This window comes from Salmo trutta, chromosome 14 (assembly GCF_901001165.1).
Source record: "Salmo trutta chromosome 14, fSalTru1.1, whole genome shotgun sequence".
NCBI lineage: Eukaryota > Metazoa > Chordata > Actinopteri > Salmoniformes > Salmonidae > Salmo > Salmo trutta.
The window spans coordinates 43,372,060-43,388,852 of NC_042970.1; the positions used below are offsets into that span (position 1 = coordinate 43,372,060).

Consider the following 16,793-nt stretch of genomic DNA (forward strand, 5'->3'; position numbering starts at 1 on the left):
TGACACATCGAGTCAACAAAACCAATGTCTCCAACCAGGGGTCAGTCCTAACACAAGCCAAAAGAAATCCCACAATGAGTTACAGCTGATTGAGGTCTCCTTCACTAGCAAGAGTTATCCCTGATACTGTGTCCTCCCTCCCATCAAATCCTCCTCTACTCTCTTTCTCTTCTCCTAGCCAGCGCTGTATTGACATTAGATACACAAGGCTGTTATGGCAACAAGAACAGAACGAGGGGATACGGGACAGTGCTACCAGCAACAGCCAATCAGGTTTCACCGTTACATATCACATCCCTTCTCTGGAGGGTAGATGTGTGTGTGTGTGTGTGTGTGTGTGTGTGTGTGTGTGTGTGTGTGTGTGTGTGTGTGTGTGTGTGTGTGTGTGTGTGTGTGTGTGTGTGTGTGTGTGTGTGCGTGTGTGTGTGAGAGAGAGAGAGAGAGAGAGAGAGAGACGGATGGGATAAAGAAAGAGATAGAGGTGAAGGAGAGACAGTGACAGAAGGAGTGAGAGCACAAGAACTCAAATGCATTTTCTCCATTACCCAACCTGAGTGGATGGTAACAGTTGGTGATACGGCTGGTGATACGGCTGGTGATACGGTTGGTAATACGCGTGTCTATCCTGTGATCAAGGCTCCAGGTGAGGAGAGGAAGAGATGAGTTGTGTACGGTGCTGTAGATGTACTGGTTAATTGGCAGTCTGTGGTGTTTGTCCAGCTCCGCAAAGCTCAGCCCACGGAGGCTTTGTCTTACACAACACAGAGAAGAAGAGAGTAAATAGATGGGGCAGGGAATGAGAGCGAAAGGGAGGGGAATAGAAACAGAGGGGAAACATTTTCAATGTTTTTGGAGAGAGAGAGGGAGAGAGAGAGAGTCAACGAGCTTGGGGATAGAGGTAACGAGAGACTAAAAAAAGGAATAGAGAGAGATGACAGCGAAAGAGGAAGACAGGAAGAGATGAGGGAAAAGAGTAAGAAGGAGAAGACAGAGAGTAGATAGGGAGGGAATGGGGATGATAGATAAAAGGAGGGGAACAGAAAGAGAGGAAACGTTCAAAAACGTATGGGAGGAAGAGGAGGAGGAGGATAAGAAGGAAGAGGAGGGTTGATACCTGCTCTATCTCTAATGCTGCAGTGCAGGGACCTGTCAGAGGGTGAATTAACCATCTGCACGTGCACGCACACACACACACGCACACACACACACACACACACACACCAAGGTTATTATAGTAAACTAAAACCTGAACTAAAACTAATCATGAAAAAACAACTTAGTAAAATTAATTAATTAATCTGTTTGAAAAACTGAAACTATACTGAAACTATTATCTTTGACTCCAAAACTAACTCAAATAAAATAAAAAAAGACATTCATTATGTTCAGTTGTCGTTTTGGGGGGGTAAAAATCTAAGCTTTTTTCTAGTTTGGTTGTCATCAAGCCTCTGAATCTGGCGGGTCACATTGAGATTGACTTTATCATTTAAAGGTAGACTTTGCGAGATGACGTTGCCACGAGCAACACCGCAGATATTGGGCTTGTTTGAGTGGATAAAGCAACCAAAAGTCGAGGAGTGGAGTCGTGGGAGGTGCGTCTGCGACAGCCGAAAGTCAGACACTAACGTGGTTTTCCAACAGCAAGGATCAGATCAATATGGCAGTGTTGCCAGGATGAAGTAAGAAACTGCAGAAACTTGCAGTCGACTGCAGTCAAAACTTTATGATCATTGATCACATGATTTTTGTAAAGTTAATGCAGTCGACATTTATGCGCAAGTCGGAAAAAACGTCCCCCCAGAATGCAACACACTTTGACAGGGGGTGACCATCAACTTGACAAAAGTGATCCGCTCGAACAAGCCCATTGAGATAAGCACAATGCAAGACTTTGCTCTTACAAAGTCACACAGAGTATGTGTGCATGTGCACGGGTGCGCTTCACGCCGCTACAATGTGGTAGCTACGGGACCAAAACAGAGGAGAACTTTAGCCTCACACTTCAACACACCTGGTTGTTGCGGTATTTGACCTACTACTACTGTTTACTTCGTGCATCTACGTCATCTCGCTGAGTCTACCTTTAAACCTAACCTATGACCTGACCCGTCGCTATGTATTACTGCCCCCCAGTGGCAAGAAGTGACATCCCAAAAACCACAAACTATACAACACATAAATGGCTCCTCGCCTCCCAGGCAAACGTTACTTTCTGTCCCTGACACTAAAACTAAAACTACAACTAAATAATGTAAAAAACAAAATGGCTTTTTACTGAAACAGGGCCAGGGAGGACACTTAGTTATTGTTTCAACTGCTGATTGCTACTTTAAGAGTTGGTATTGAACTACCCCTTCAAGATTATGGTCGTGTTCCCCTGCTCAAACATTGCATCCATCAACCAATGGTTGAGTGCCACATCATCGACTGTGCAGTTGGGCAGCAGATTGCTATAACATATGATGTGGTTAACTGATTAGTAAAATACCTATCCCGGCAGATCAACAACGTCTGTAGGGAAACCCGACCTTGGTGTTGAACTACCCTTTATGATTAGGTGTTGTACTATCCCTTTAAGATTTGGTGTTGACCTATCTCTTTAACGTTTGGTGTTGACCATAGAGACAGATAGAGGACTCATATAACCTGTTTTAGAATGGACATTGCCATTGAGGGCTTCCACCCTTTTAAAGTAGTCAACTGGGTGGGGATTCCTATGGTCTTGGAACGATCAGCCAATGATTAGAGCATTGTCTTCTTCTTCAAATTGTGTTGCCTATGGTATGTCAATGGCTTTAAGCTATATTGCTGACATCTAGTGGCTACAATAAATAAATGACACACAAGTTTAGATTCAGGACTACAGCACTGCATGTGTCAGTAAATCGCCAATATTAGCTTTACGCTTTTTTCAAACATAAAAGAAGAAAAATGACTTCTTTAAAATTGAGATTTTGTGCTCTATGGTGTTGACCTGTTTGCTTTAAAATTTGACCTCTCCCTTCAAGATTTGGTGTTGAGTTGTCCCTTTTATATTTGTTTTAGAAATTTCCCTCTAATATTTGGTGTTGACCTCTCCATTTTATATTTGTTGTTGTTCTATCCCTGTAATATTTGGTGTTGAACTACCCCCTTCAAGATTTGGTGTTGAATTATCCCTTTAAGTGCGAAGGGAGGGTGTCAGTCACAGAAGAGCTGAGATGTTGACTGGCACCTCTCAGCCTGTAACACCTACATGTAGAACAGGTGCTCATGAATATCAGATGCAGTGTTTTCATGCGTTGGCGTTTCGTATAGGCCTTGGGCATACATTCTCGCCTCTGTATTCTATCAGGTCTTATATGTAGATGCAGTAAAGGTGGTTTACTGACTGAACTATGTTCAACCTGTCAGAAAACTGAAGACTCATGTTAGCTCCCCTAGCTCATGCCTAGGCTTTAGCCCAGAGGGATAACTCAGGCACAAAGGTATGACAGTATCGATTTGTGACTTCCTTATTTGTGTCTCTGTTTTTGACCATAACCACAAACCAGAAATCAAGCCAAAAATCTAACCCTAACCCTAAAACCAGGATAGCACACAGAGCTAGTTAAATAAAGGTTAAATAAAAATGTAATTAATAAAAAGCCTTGGCGTTAACTTTTGTGGTAAAAATGAATCTTCGGGCAAGATTGCTCATTATGCAAGCATAATTTACTGAACGCCTCTGCTACACAACTTTACATCTTATATAAACACATTTTGAACTCATATACACTTGAAATCATTGTACTGTATGTTAGAGTCGAGACCATTCTCTCTCTCTCCTTCTTTCTCGCTCTTTTTCTCCCAAGCTAATCACGTTTGTGTTCCTAGAACACTCTGTTATCTACATATGGTTGTTACTATTTTAGCACATGTTAGCAACCCATCTCAACCAGACTGCATTTCTTTTTCTACCTTTAACCAATTTTTGCTCAGTGTTTACAAATACTAATACAGCACATGGAACGTTTGAGTCAAATATGCACTTTCATAAATTATATTAATTAATCAAATAATTGCAGTTTTTCTATGATTTGAGCATAGAGGGAAGATAGAAATGCATGTACATCTCTCCGTATATGCGCTGACAAGTATATGACCAGTCGTTTCCATGGCTACCCATGCACATAATGTGTATTTTTATAGTGAGTTTTTTTATTTTTTTTTACCTTTAACCCACTAGAGTCGAATTCCGTGCCCCCGCCGAAATCGAATGAGCATAATACAAAAATCCCCATCAACATCTTTCGGTTTAAACTAGAGAAATCTGGTGGCAGAGCCGATGTAGCCCTTCCGCATCTGCGGTGAAAGGTGGCAGAGCTAGAGCGGTGTTTGTCAGATGTTTGTCAAATGTTTTATATGAGGCGAAAGTACAGAATGTCATCTTTTATTTGAGGGTATTTTCATACATATCCGTGTTAGCATTTAGAAATAAATGCACTTTATGTATATGGTCCCCCCATTTAAAGATGTCATAAGTATTTGGACAAATTCACTTAAATGTAGTCAAAAGTTTAGTATTTGGTCCCATATTCCAAGCAAAACTTTCTGGATGCATTTGCAGTTTGTTTTGGTTGTGTTTCGTATTAGTTTTTTAAATGTATTTAACCTTTATTTAAACTAGGCAAGTCAGTTAAGAAACAAATTCTTATTTACAATGATGGCCTATCAGGACAAATGTTCCCCTAAAGCGGACGACGCTGGGCCAATTGTGCGCTGCCGTATGTTGTGCACAAATGTTGTGAAACTAGTTTCAGCATCATCTCTGTAACTTTCTCACTCATCATTATTCACCATTCATTCATGATTACCCATAATCATGGTCGCACCCAGATTAATGTAGATTTGCTCAGAAACATTATATTCTTATGACTTGCCTAGTTAAATAAAATGTTAAAATAATAATAATTTCATAACAAAGTGACTCAAAGTGAGTCATTTCTACTGGGCCCAACATAATACGAAACACTTTAGGGCTATAGGTACATTCTTATTCTACTAAACTTTAGGCTACTTGTGGAGTCGGGTTATATTCTCGTAAATTAGCAAAATTACTGGCAATCAAACATTTATTCCTGTATTGAGGACATGTAGCCAGGCCTAGGCCTAAATTTAACCATTTCATGAATCACACCGTGGAGGGTAGAGCAGACAAGCTACAAACGCAGACCTGGGAGGAAATATGATAAGTATATGGTTTTCCTGATGCCATTACAGGACTATTCAGGCGATCATCGATTCAACTGTTCAAGAGAAACGATCATGTCTCCTCAAGAATCCACTTTAAATGGGTAATCCCGATTTCGTCCCTCCCTCTTTCTCCCTCCGTCCGCCTCCCCCTCCGTGGCGGCGCTCGCTTCAGACGCTGTATATCTCTTTCGTTTTTCCAGCCACGGAAATCGGTGAACCGATCGGTGCTCTGATATTTCTATAGTTCGGAGATAGGTCGCGTTTATCTGTACATTTACCGCGGATGGACGTGAACCCAGTCACAATTTAGCCTAGACAAAACAAGAAACCTTGCGGAGTGAATCTATTGGGACTGGTGCTGTGCATTCGGCCCACCAAGAGGATCCTTCCTCTGCGCGATATTTTCCTCCTATTTGGAGAGGAAGGGTGTTATGGGGTGTTCGTTTTCGAAGTGAAATCTCAACAGTTGGTTTACTTTTGGGACTCATAACGCGTTGGTCTAGCTTGTCACACACCTCACGTCAAGTTACTGATATCTAAAACAAAAAGGAAAAGCTATAAAGTGCCACGATCAAGCCCGTCTCTGTGCAATGCCACAGTTGTCACGTCGGAGTCCAGATGAGGAAAAAACAAAACCGTAGGCTATAGCTTGCACTCCTACAGCACGCATATTTGCGCCGATCGCATAGTGGTAAATCCCATCTCACGGATTTCTCTCCCCATCTCAAAAGCACAATATCAATATAGGCACTGATTTATTTTTTTATGGTTGTGTGGTGTTTTTCGGTGTCAAACTGTACGCCTACTCACTGAAAGACATTTTGCACTACCCAGCTCTGACAGAAGCGGAAGAAGACTGAGATACGGGATAGTGGATTTACCCGTTAGTGTAGTGTGCTTGTGTGTGTTGGTGAGCTGAGGAGAGGAGCGCTCAGTTAGACCATCTCCTGCCGTCTGGTTGTCATGTAGGCTGCCTGACTGCCCTCAGCATCCGGGTAAGGACTGCTGCCTCTACCCTTCTCTTCCAAATCTCAGGTTATTTTCCACAGGTGTGTGAGTGGAACGAATTAATGGTTTCGTGCGATGCGTGTGTTTTTGCACTGGCTTTACCAATGCAACCATCCGTCCGTTGTCTGCAGATAGCGAGTTCAGTCTTGCTGGGAGAAAATAGTCAAGTTTCAATAAACAACCTCCCCTAGTTTGGTAATAAACACTGATGTTTTATAGGTGGGAACAGCTCATTTCCGTATGGGGGTTGCGGCTACTATTCAGACGGAGTCTGTGTCCTTCACCAATGAGTGTTTGTCGCAACAGTTTGTCTCACGTAGAAAATGAATTGTTGTGCATGTCTGGGGAGGCATTTTCTGCGCTCATGGGTTTATCCCATCGTTTTATTTGGAGATTCCGCGTAAATGTCACAGACGGCAATGCGCATTTGTCGTCAGGGTCGTCTCGTGTGTGTTTGATCGTGCTCACGTGTGCGTGTATTTATCTGTGCGTAGCTTTGTGTCTGCATTATTGGATATGCCGGTTTAGCTTGATCCATTTAGTTCTTCCTAGTTCAGATTCAACTGATGTGACTGGTTGTGCTTTTTGACTCAAACAGAATATGATGTTTTAGCTCGAGCTTCGAAAGAGAAGAGACCACCTTGTTTAATTAACAAGCGCTCGCTCGTTGCAAGAAGTAAATCCTTCTTACATAATTTCCAAGGGATGGGCATCAGCTCTCCTCCTTCTCTCCGTTCTCCTTCCTTTTCTGGGTGTGTCCTCGCGCTATTGCGTTTCTACAGGGGGAGACCCCGCAAAATCTGCTAGTGACTATTTTTCAGACTGTATGACCTCCAAAGGAGGTCATCGGGGCTGTTATTTTCCCCCGGCAGCGGAGTGTCAAGGGCCACGGCTAATATTGCAATATTATTACATTCAGAACATTCAGGTTGATCTCCCCCCCCCCCCTTTAAAGCCGGCCTAAATCCCGTATACGCACTTTCACCTTCACTCTAGACTAGACTAGGTGTGACTGCTGCAGTAAACTGAAAATGTCTAATCATACTGTTGGCTACACCTTCCCCTCAGGAACTGCCTCAGAAAAACATTACATATTTAACTTATTGACTATTTTTGTGTGTGTTTAATGCTGTAACATACAGTACCAGTCAAAAGTTTGGACACCTACTAATTCAAGGGGTTTTCTTTATTTTGACTATTTATACCTTGTAGAATGAAAGTGAAGGCATCAAAACTATGAAAAAACACACTGAATCATGTACTAGCCTAAAAAGTGTGAATCAAATCAAAATATATTTTATATTTGAGGTTCTTCAAATAGCCACCCTTTGCCTTGATGGCAGCTTTGCACACTCTTGGCATTCTCTCAACCAGCTTCATGTGTTGGGTCATTGTCCTGTTGAAAAACAAATGACAGTGCAACTAAGCGCATACTAGGTGGGATGGTGTATCGCTGCAGAATGCTGTGGTAGATCATCCATTCACCTACTCTGTGTCTCACAAAGACACGGCGGTTGGAACCAAAAGTCAGAATTTGTGATTTATCAGACCAAAAGGACCGATTTCCACCAGACTAATGTCCAATGCTCATGTTTCTTGGACCAAGCAAGTCTCTTCTTATTATTGGTGTCCTTTAGTAGTGGTTTCTTTGTAGCAATTTGACCATGAAGACCTGAGTCTCCTCTGAACAGTTGATGTTGAGATGTGTCTGTTACTTGAACTCTGTGAAGCATTTATTTGGGCTTCAATTTTTGAGGCTGGTAACTCTAATGAACTTATCCTCTGCAGCAGAGGTAACTCTGGGTCTTCCTTTTCTGCGGCGGTCCTCATGAGAGCTAGTTTCGTCATAGCGCTTGATGGTTTTTGCAACATTGAAATCTTCCGTATTGACTGACCTTCATGTTTTAAAGTAATGATGGACTGTCATTTATCTTTGCTTATTTGAGCTGTTCTTGCCATAATATGGACTTGGTCTTTTATCAAATAGGGCTATCTTTTGTATACCACCCCTACCTTGTCAAAACACAACTGATTGGCTCAAATTTATTAAGATAGAAATTCTAGAACTTTAGCAAGGCACACCTGTTAGTTGAATGCTTTCTGGTTGAGAGAATGCCAAGAGTGTGTGAAGCTGTCATCAAGGGAAAGGGTGGCTACTTTGAAGAATCTCAAATATAAATTATATTTTTAACACTTTTTATTTTAATATTTATTTATTTTTGGTTAGTACATGATTCCATGTGTTATTTCATAGTGAAGACACCAGAAACTATCATTCTACATTGTAGAAAATAGTACAAATAATGGAAAAACCCTTGAATGAGTAGGTGTGTCCAAACTTTTGACTGGTTCTGTATATGTATAGCATAGTCTGTCACAGGCATCATTATTATTATTATTATTATTATTATTATTATAATACTGTGTCTCATTCATCTCTTTGACTGAGGGAATGTTCTGTGTCATGTCTGTTAACTTGATCAATACAACTCATAACCTGATCAATAACACTCACATTATCAATATAGTATATGACACTGCATGCATGCATAGTGCCGTGTGTCTGTCCTGTCTTTCTGTCCTGTCTGTATGGTGATACGCCGCTTATTTATTATCTTGGACTCTCTGAAAAAGGCAGCAAACATCTCTCTAAGTGTGTTTCGTCCCTCTGATAAAGGGTATCGACCTTTATAGCAGAAAGTAATTGCCGGTTTGCTGGTTCAAGACGCACTCTGAACTCCATCGTACTCCAGACAGAACAGCAAATGGTGACGTCAGCTTTTCAGTGTGACACCGTCATATAGATGGCGTTCCCCTCCTCAAACGTTGCATCCCTCAACCAATGGTTGCATGCCACGTCGTCAACTGACGTATTGCTATAATATAGTGCGTTAGCTGGTATGTAAAATACCTATCCGGGTGTTGTAAGATCTGGCAGGGGTCAGCAACTTCTGAGCAGAGGAATGTGTCCTCTGTCCTTGTCCCGTGATCCTGTGGGACATCCTTTTCTGCCTCGTTAATCCACTAATCACATGCATGAATGACTGCCCCTGTGTCTCCGCCATGCCACTCTCTGGAAGTCACCCTCTGAGTTTTGTCAGCAACACGTGATAATGGAGGTCCCCATAAGCGAGTTAGTGGTTAGGGATTCACAACATCTCATCAGTCCCATCATAAAGACCTCATGGCCACCGACCTAATTGTTCCCAGCTTCCTACTGGTCCATCTCTTCTATCTAATCATCCTCAGCTTCCTTCTTGCTCATCCATCCTTCAAATCTCCACTGTGCCTGAGGGGACTTGTCTGCCAAGGTTGATGGGGGAGATTGCCCCTTTAAGCTAATATATACCCCTGGGACAGTATGCTACTCTTCAGTCTTGGTCCCAGGGGCCCAACAAGGATAATAATATATGCCATTTCGAAGACTGGATTGCACTCCCTGTATTGTCATTAATTCCCTGTGGCAATTGAACCCACAACCTTTGTGTTGGTAGCATCAACTGAGGACCACACGGAGGCACGTCCTTATAGTCCAGGGTTTGAACCCAGACAAAACTCTGTCACACTGCACTCTTTGTGTGTTGTACTTTTGTCTAAACTGTGTTCTTGTGAATGTGTCTTGCACACGTCGGCACAGGGTTGACGGGCTCTGTGTTACGTGATACTCACTTCTCTTGTTACGTTTCATTTTTTTTCTTCATCTAACCAACACCGCTAACCCATTTATTGAAGGTTTTTCTACAGGACTGTTTGTTCTGGGGGGTGATGGTTCTCTTTAGGGAATTGAAACAAACGGTGAGAGAAGGAAAAAGCGATTGGGTGGGAAGAGAGGACACCTTCCAAAAAGGATTGGGCTCATGCAGAGGCTGACCGTTTTATTTTCTTTCCCTCGTTCAAATCCCCCGCTCCTCACCTCTCTTCTTATTCCACTCCTCTCTTCAATCCCCATTCTCCCACCTCTTTTCCTCTCACCCCCCGTTCCTCCTCATGTTCAGGATTGAGTGACCTAAGAATTGAGTTAGTCTCAGTCACAATTCATAGCAGAGGTTAAGCCCCCAAAACCAAGAGCCCCTTTAGCACCCTATCTCATCTCTGAAAGGGCCCCACACACACAAAAACGCACGCACGCACATGCACACAGAGCGTGTTAAGCCTGCATTGCTGGGTGAGTTTGTTCTGAGTCCTATCCCAGCTGGAAAAGAGAGAGGAGATAGATATATGCCTGTAGTGTTATGGTGCTGCTACAATACATGACCAAAAGTATGTGGACACCCTACTTGTCGAAAAGCTCATTCCAAAATCATGGGGATTATAATGGCGTTGGTCCCGCCCTTTCCTGCTATAACAGCCTCCTCTTCTGGGAAGGCTTTCTACTAGATGTTGGAACATTGCTGCAGGACTTGCTTCCATTCAGCCACAAGAGCATTAGTTAGGTCGGGCACTGATGTGGGGCGATTTAGGCCCGGCTTGCAGTCGGCGTTCCAATTCACCCCAAAGGTGTTAGGTGGGGTTGGGCTCTGCAGGCCAGTCAAGTTCTTCCACACCGACCTCGACAAACCATTTCTGTATTGACCTTGCTTTGTGCACAGGGGCATTGTCATGCTGAAAGAGGAAAGGGCCTTCCCCAAACTGTTGCCACAAAGTTGGAAGCACAGAATCGTCTAGAATGACATTGAATGCTGTAGCTTTACGATTTCCCTTCACTGGAACTAAGGGGCCTAGCCCGAAACATGAAAAACAGCCCCACCCCATTATTCCTCCTCCACCAAACTTTACAGTTGCCACAATACATTGGGGCAGGTAACGTTCTCCTGGCATCCGCCAAACCCAGATTCCTCCTTTGGACTGACAGATGGTTAAGCGGGATTAATCACTCCATAGAATGCGTTGCCACTGCTCCAGAGTCCAATGGAGGTGAGCTTTACACCACTCCAGCCAACGCTTTGCATTGTGCATGGTGATCATAGGCTTGTGTGCGGCTGCTCGGCCATGGAAACCTGTTTCATGAAGCTCCTGACGAACAGTTCTTGTGCTGACATTGCTTCCAGAGGCAGTTTAGAACTCGTTAGTGAGTGTTGCAACTGAGGACAGACGATTTTTACATGCCACACGCTTCAGCACTCGGCGGTCCCTTCCTGTGAGCTTCTGTGACCTACCACTTCGCGGATAAACTGTTGCTCATAGACGCTACCACTTCACAATAACAGCACTTACAATTGACCGGGGCAGCTCTAGTAGGGCAGCCATTTAATGAACTGACCTGTTTGAAAGGTGGCATCCAATGGCGGTGTCACGCTGAAAGTCACTGAACTCTTCAGTTATGTCATTCTACTGCCAATGTTTGTCTATGGTAATTGCACGGCTGTGTGCTCGATTTTTATACACCGTTCAATAACGGGTGTGACTGTTAATAGCCAAATCCACTAATCTGAAGAGATGTCCACATACTTTTGGCCATATAGTGTAACTGCACGCAGAGATGCGTGTCGCCACCTGGGTGTATAGAATATGTTTTATGTATAGATTTAGTCTAACACATCCGTGTGTGTGTGTGTGTATGTATATATGTCCCAGTTACTCCTACAGTCAGCTATGATATCAGCAATATTTTTGCGTTATCACAAACGAGGTACTAGAGTAGTGAATTGATGTTATATTCAGCTGTAAGCTAGCAAGGAAAGTTAATCTACAGAGCTGGAAGCTACCGGTATCTTCTTGCATTGTAAAGTGTTCTAGACTGTAATGGACATTGTTTTGCGAACACTTTCGACATTTCTAGCTACATGCCATATTGCATTATTCAAAGGCACTTAACCCTAATTGTTCCTGTAAGTCACTCTGGATAAGAGCGTCTGCTAAATTACTAAAATGTAAATGTTAGCTTCTGTGCAGCATAAGTGGTGATGCAGGCCAGACTCCACGTGAGTGCAGCGGTTCAGGCTAGAGCTAGCGATGGGTAAGTAGAGCAGGCACGTTGCGCTTTAAGGGGGCATCGGCTGCACTGACAGACAGACTTGATCCTCTCTGTCAGTAGACGACATGAGACACATTTGATAGAAGTACCGAAGGGGAAAAAAGAAATAAAAATAATTACAGTACCGAACCGTTTTTCCTGTTCTTGTATCGAAGAAGTACAGAAGTTTCGGTATACCATGCAACACTAATCTCTTCTTCTCTCTGCATTCTCCTCTCCACTCCTTTTCTCTCCTTTGTTCGTCATCGTGGCAAATAGTTTGAGTGTGTTCGTTCTGTGTGTGTGTGTTTGGTCATGATGAACTTCTCATTAAGGTGTTGCAGACTGCTGCTGAGGATGTGATGAGCTGTAAGCAGGCTGATGACGGCTCCGTCAATTTTGTGTGTCTGTGAGTGAGAGTCGGTGTGAAGTGACAGCTCAGCGCACACACACACACACACACAGCTGCTAGATGTGTTGTGAGTTGTATTAATAGAGCGTGGAAGTGAAGTTTCCCCTGAGAGTCCCTGTGGTGCATTGTGGGATTGACAGGATCGACACGGAGTAGAGGTGTGCGGCGGGGGGGGGCGTGCGGCTTCAGCTCATTATCACAAAACATCACTGGCGTACTCATTGAGACAAGCACACACTAGTTTCTGAACACATGAGGTTGTCATTGTTGAGTTCATCTATGGTGCCAAACAATGTGACTCTTTATCCCTGCTGCAAGTGTGTGTGTGTGTGTGTGTGTGTGTGTGTGTGTGTGTGTGTGTGTGTGTGTGTGTGTGGATATTAGCAGACAGGCAAAAATGTGGACCACTGACGAAGAGGTTGGATTGATTAGAAAACGTGCTAATGAAGGAGAGAGCGTCACAGAGCGATAGAGAGAACCAGGTATGAGTAAGGGAGGGGGGAGAGGGATGAATGGAGCGGAGAGGGATTGAGAGAGAGCGAGCGAGAGGAGAGCAAGTCCGAGGCAAGAGGATTATATGGAGACAGTGAAACGGACCATTAACATATGCTGTCGGTGATGAAACAAGTGTGACTCTAGTACCCAACCCGGATGGTTGTTTACATTGAGAGCACACCTACGTTCATATACACATAGTGAAGCGAGGGACTCTTAGATAGTAGGCCGCTAAGTTATTTCCTGCGTTCTATTATAATCCTCGGCAGCATGGTTAATGCATGCCTGTTTGTTCATTTTGGCTTTATCGATCAGAGCAAATTGTTGATGATAATAAATAGCAAGCCTCTGCATTTTAGTAGTACACTGTCTCACATATCTTTTATTTTTAGATATTCAAAAGCAAAAAATGCTTTTTAGATCATCACAATAGTATTCAAAAGAAATGTCCTGTCTCTCCCTATACCTGTTATTGTTACCACAATGATTTGTTGTTTTTAATATCATAGTCTGTCTCACTTTGCTTGAGCAACGGTGGCCTTGCCATTCTTGCTATAATAAAGCGGATCTGAAGCGGAATTTGAGATGGGCAGAGAGGGAGCGAGAGAAGAAGAGGGAGAGTGGTGAGGTTAGGATGAAGTGTAGTCATTTACTGGAGCCAATGGAATGTATTTGCAGGGAGGGAGGGAGGGAGAGAAAGAAAGAAAGATGCACTGCTCTGCACTGGTTGTGGAACTCACGTTGGCTCCAGAGAACGAGAATGAGAGCGACGCATTGCACTCGTTTACTGAACTCACTATGTATGGTAACAGCACGGCAGTTAAACTCACAAAGGAGAGGTGGATGAGGGGACAGGAGAGGGGGTGGGACAAAAGGGTCAGAGGTGGAGTGTTGTAGGCGCAGAGGAAGTGGAAATCTGGATGGTTTCCTCATGTTCTGGGTTCCTCATGCATATTTTCTCCTCGCCATTTCACTTCCTGATATTTTAACGACACTGGGCTGAGGCCTCTCCCCCTCTGTCCCTCTTTTGTCCCTCTTTTCCATCTGTTTGTGTTTATGTAGCCAGCTTGTGTGTGTGTGTGATGTAGTTGTTTAGTTAAATGTGTGTTTAAGTAGCCGGTGTATGTAGTTGTAGTTCTGTAGTTGTTTGGAAGTCTGGCGGTAACAGTAACACACATCAGATGTAGCTGCCTGGCCCAATGCCAAGAGGGAACTCTCTGGCTCACTGCCTCCTTCCCTCCCTCCATCCCCTTGTTCTCTCCCTCTGCCTCTCTGCTCCCTGTCCTTCCAACCACACCCTCCTTCGCCCCTCCTCGTTTTTCCCCGTCACTCCTTTTTCCTCCCTGTCTATCTCTCGGTTCATTCCCTGTATCTCAGTTGGTAGAGCATGGTGTTTGCAACGCCAGGGTTGTGGGTTCGATTCCCACGGGGGCCAGCACAGGGAAAAAAAGTATGAAATTGTATGAAATGTATGCATTCACTACTGTAAGTCGCTCTGGATAAGAGCGTCTGCTAAATGACAAATTTTTTTTTTTTAATTCTCCCATCTTTCTCTCTCTGGGATGGGGGAGTTGGGGAGTGTGTAGTTCTGTAGTTGTGTTTTATGTAGTTGTGCAGTTAAATGTGTGTTTATGTAGCTAGTCTGTTGTGTATGTGTTTATGTAGCCAGTGTATGTAGTTCTAATGCTGTAGTTGTCTGCATGTTTGGAAGTCTGGCAGTAACAGTAACACACATCAGATGTAGCTGCCTGGCCCAATGCCAAGAGGGAACTCTCTGGCTCACTGCCTCCTTCCCTCCCTCCATCCCCTTGTTCTCTCCCTCTGCCTCTCTCTGCCCCCTTCGTCCTTCCTACCACACCCCCCTTCGTCCTTCCTACCACACCCTCCTTCGTCCTTCCTACCACACCCCCCTTCGTCCTTCCTACCACACCCTCCTTCGTCCTTCCTACCACACCCCCCTTCGTCCTTCCTACCACACCCTCCTTCGTCCTTCCTACCACACCCTCCTTCGTCCTTCCTACCACACCCTCCTTCGTCCTTCCTACCACACCCCCCTTCGTCCTTCCTACCACACCCTCCTTCGTCCTTCCTACCACACCCCCCTTCGTCCTTCCTACCACACCCTCCTTCGTCCTTCCTACCACACCCTCCTTCGTCCTTCCTACCACACCCCCCTTCGTCCTTCCTTATTTTCCTCGTCTATCTCTCGTTCATTCATCATCCCCCCCTTCTTTCTCTCTCTGGGGTGGGGGGGGAGGGGTGTGTGTCGGGGGTCTGATCTGTCGATCCAGACCAGCCTCCAGACAGGCGAGGGTTTATTGCGGTCACCACCTTAACCTCACACACACACACATCGCCACAGAGATGAACTGCTTGGATATTTATGAGCTACAATAAGCTAGTTTACAAATCACACACAATGCTATTAAAACAGGGTTTTGTATTAAAACTGATTGTGCATCGTTAGCTGTTGGTTATGTAATTGTGTGTGTGTGTGTGTGTGTGTGTGCGTGCGTCCTGTGTCAGGAGCAGTTAAAGGGGGGTGGAATGCTGAATGTCGTATTTGGGTTGAGAAACAGGGTGTGGTGCTGTTTGGACATTATTACTGAACACAATGAGGCTGTGCTGTTCTCTCCTACTGCAGGTTGTTTACTGAAGATGTGTGTGTGTGTGTATATATATACACACACTGTACTTGATTCAGTTGACTGGCCCAACGTCAAATACAAAATGGAAGAAGGAAATAGTAATATTATGCTGAAATGAAATGTACAGGTTGGCTGGAAAACCTGAAACGGATGTATTTGGAAACCTTCCCGAACTGTTCCACTAACAGAACCGAAGTTATTCCACGTTTTCAAATACAGCATAAACCAACCAATTTCTACATGTCCGTTCATTCCTCTGACGGAGTTAGAAAACAGTCTGCTGATATATGTTCAGCGGTGTTAATTCAATGAAACTGGCTAGTCTGCGTGCATCAGAGTTCCTGCTAATTTGAGGTCTAGGACAAACTTTTCCATGTGTCAAACAATCAAAGGCGCCGTTGTCCTTGACCTAAATAGCTCTGCATTATGATCATATGAATGCTGTAAATAACGTGTTTTTCCACTGCTGCCCTATCTGCTGGTCCCATTGAACAAGAGGCCTTACAGAAGGGGAGAGGGAGAGTGTGGGTGCGGAGACGGAAAAGCACATGGGTTCATTCATACATGCTGCATGTATTGTGTAGATCCTACACGCCTCTTTTTTTGTATGGAATAAAACATCTGATCAGCTCTATGCATCGCGTCCGGCTGCTGAGTAAGTTGATCGTGTCGAGACAAGGCGCGTGGATTCTAGAAGAGCGAGTGAGGGCGAAGCCGTATAGATTGGGAGGACTGTGAGATAGGATTGTGAGATACGCCCGTCCCAACCCACAAGTATCAGTGGCCCTCTGTGTTTACGTCACTGTCTCAAGCGAACCACAAATTCCATTAGCATTAGCATGACTTCATTTAAAACAAGCGGTGGCAGTGAGGTAGGAATGCTGGCGGTATGCTGAAGACGCTGAAAACACGACATTTGCTGTGACTCAACATCTGGGACCACCTTGTGACTGCAGTAGAGGAACAACCTTGCAAGACAGTCATCTGAAGCTGACAAACTAGTTTTCCTAAAGAACGAGCACTTCTCTCTCTGTGTGTGTGTGTGTGTGCGCTATTACACAAT

General features: G+C 44.1%; 1 protein-coding gene across 6 annotated transcripts in view; it reads left to right on the plus strand.

The window, feature by feature from the left end:
• Positions 1–515: 515 nt before the first annotated feature.
• LOC115208132 (plasma membrane calcium-transporting ATPase 1) overlaps positions 516–16,793 on the plus strand; it is a 165,452-nt gene continuing 149,174 nt past the window's right edge. For 5 of the 6 annotated variants that reach the window (XM_029775967.1, XM_029775962.1, XM_029775965.1 and 2 more), the window contains exon 1: positions 5,364–6,209. The gene's annotated coding sequence lies outside the window, so the exon portion shown is untranslated. Of the gene's footprint in view, positions 644–5,363; positions 6,210–16,793 lie in introns of those variants that run through there. The other variant, XM_029775963.1, reaches the window with a different exon arrangement.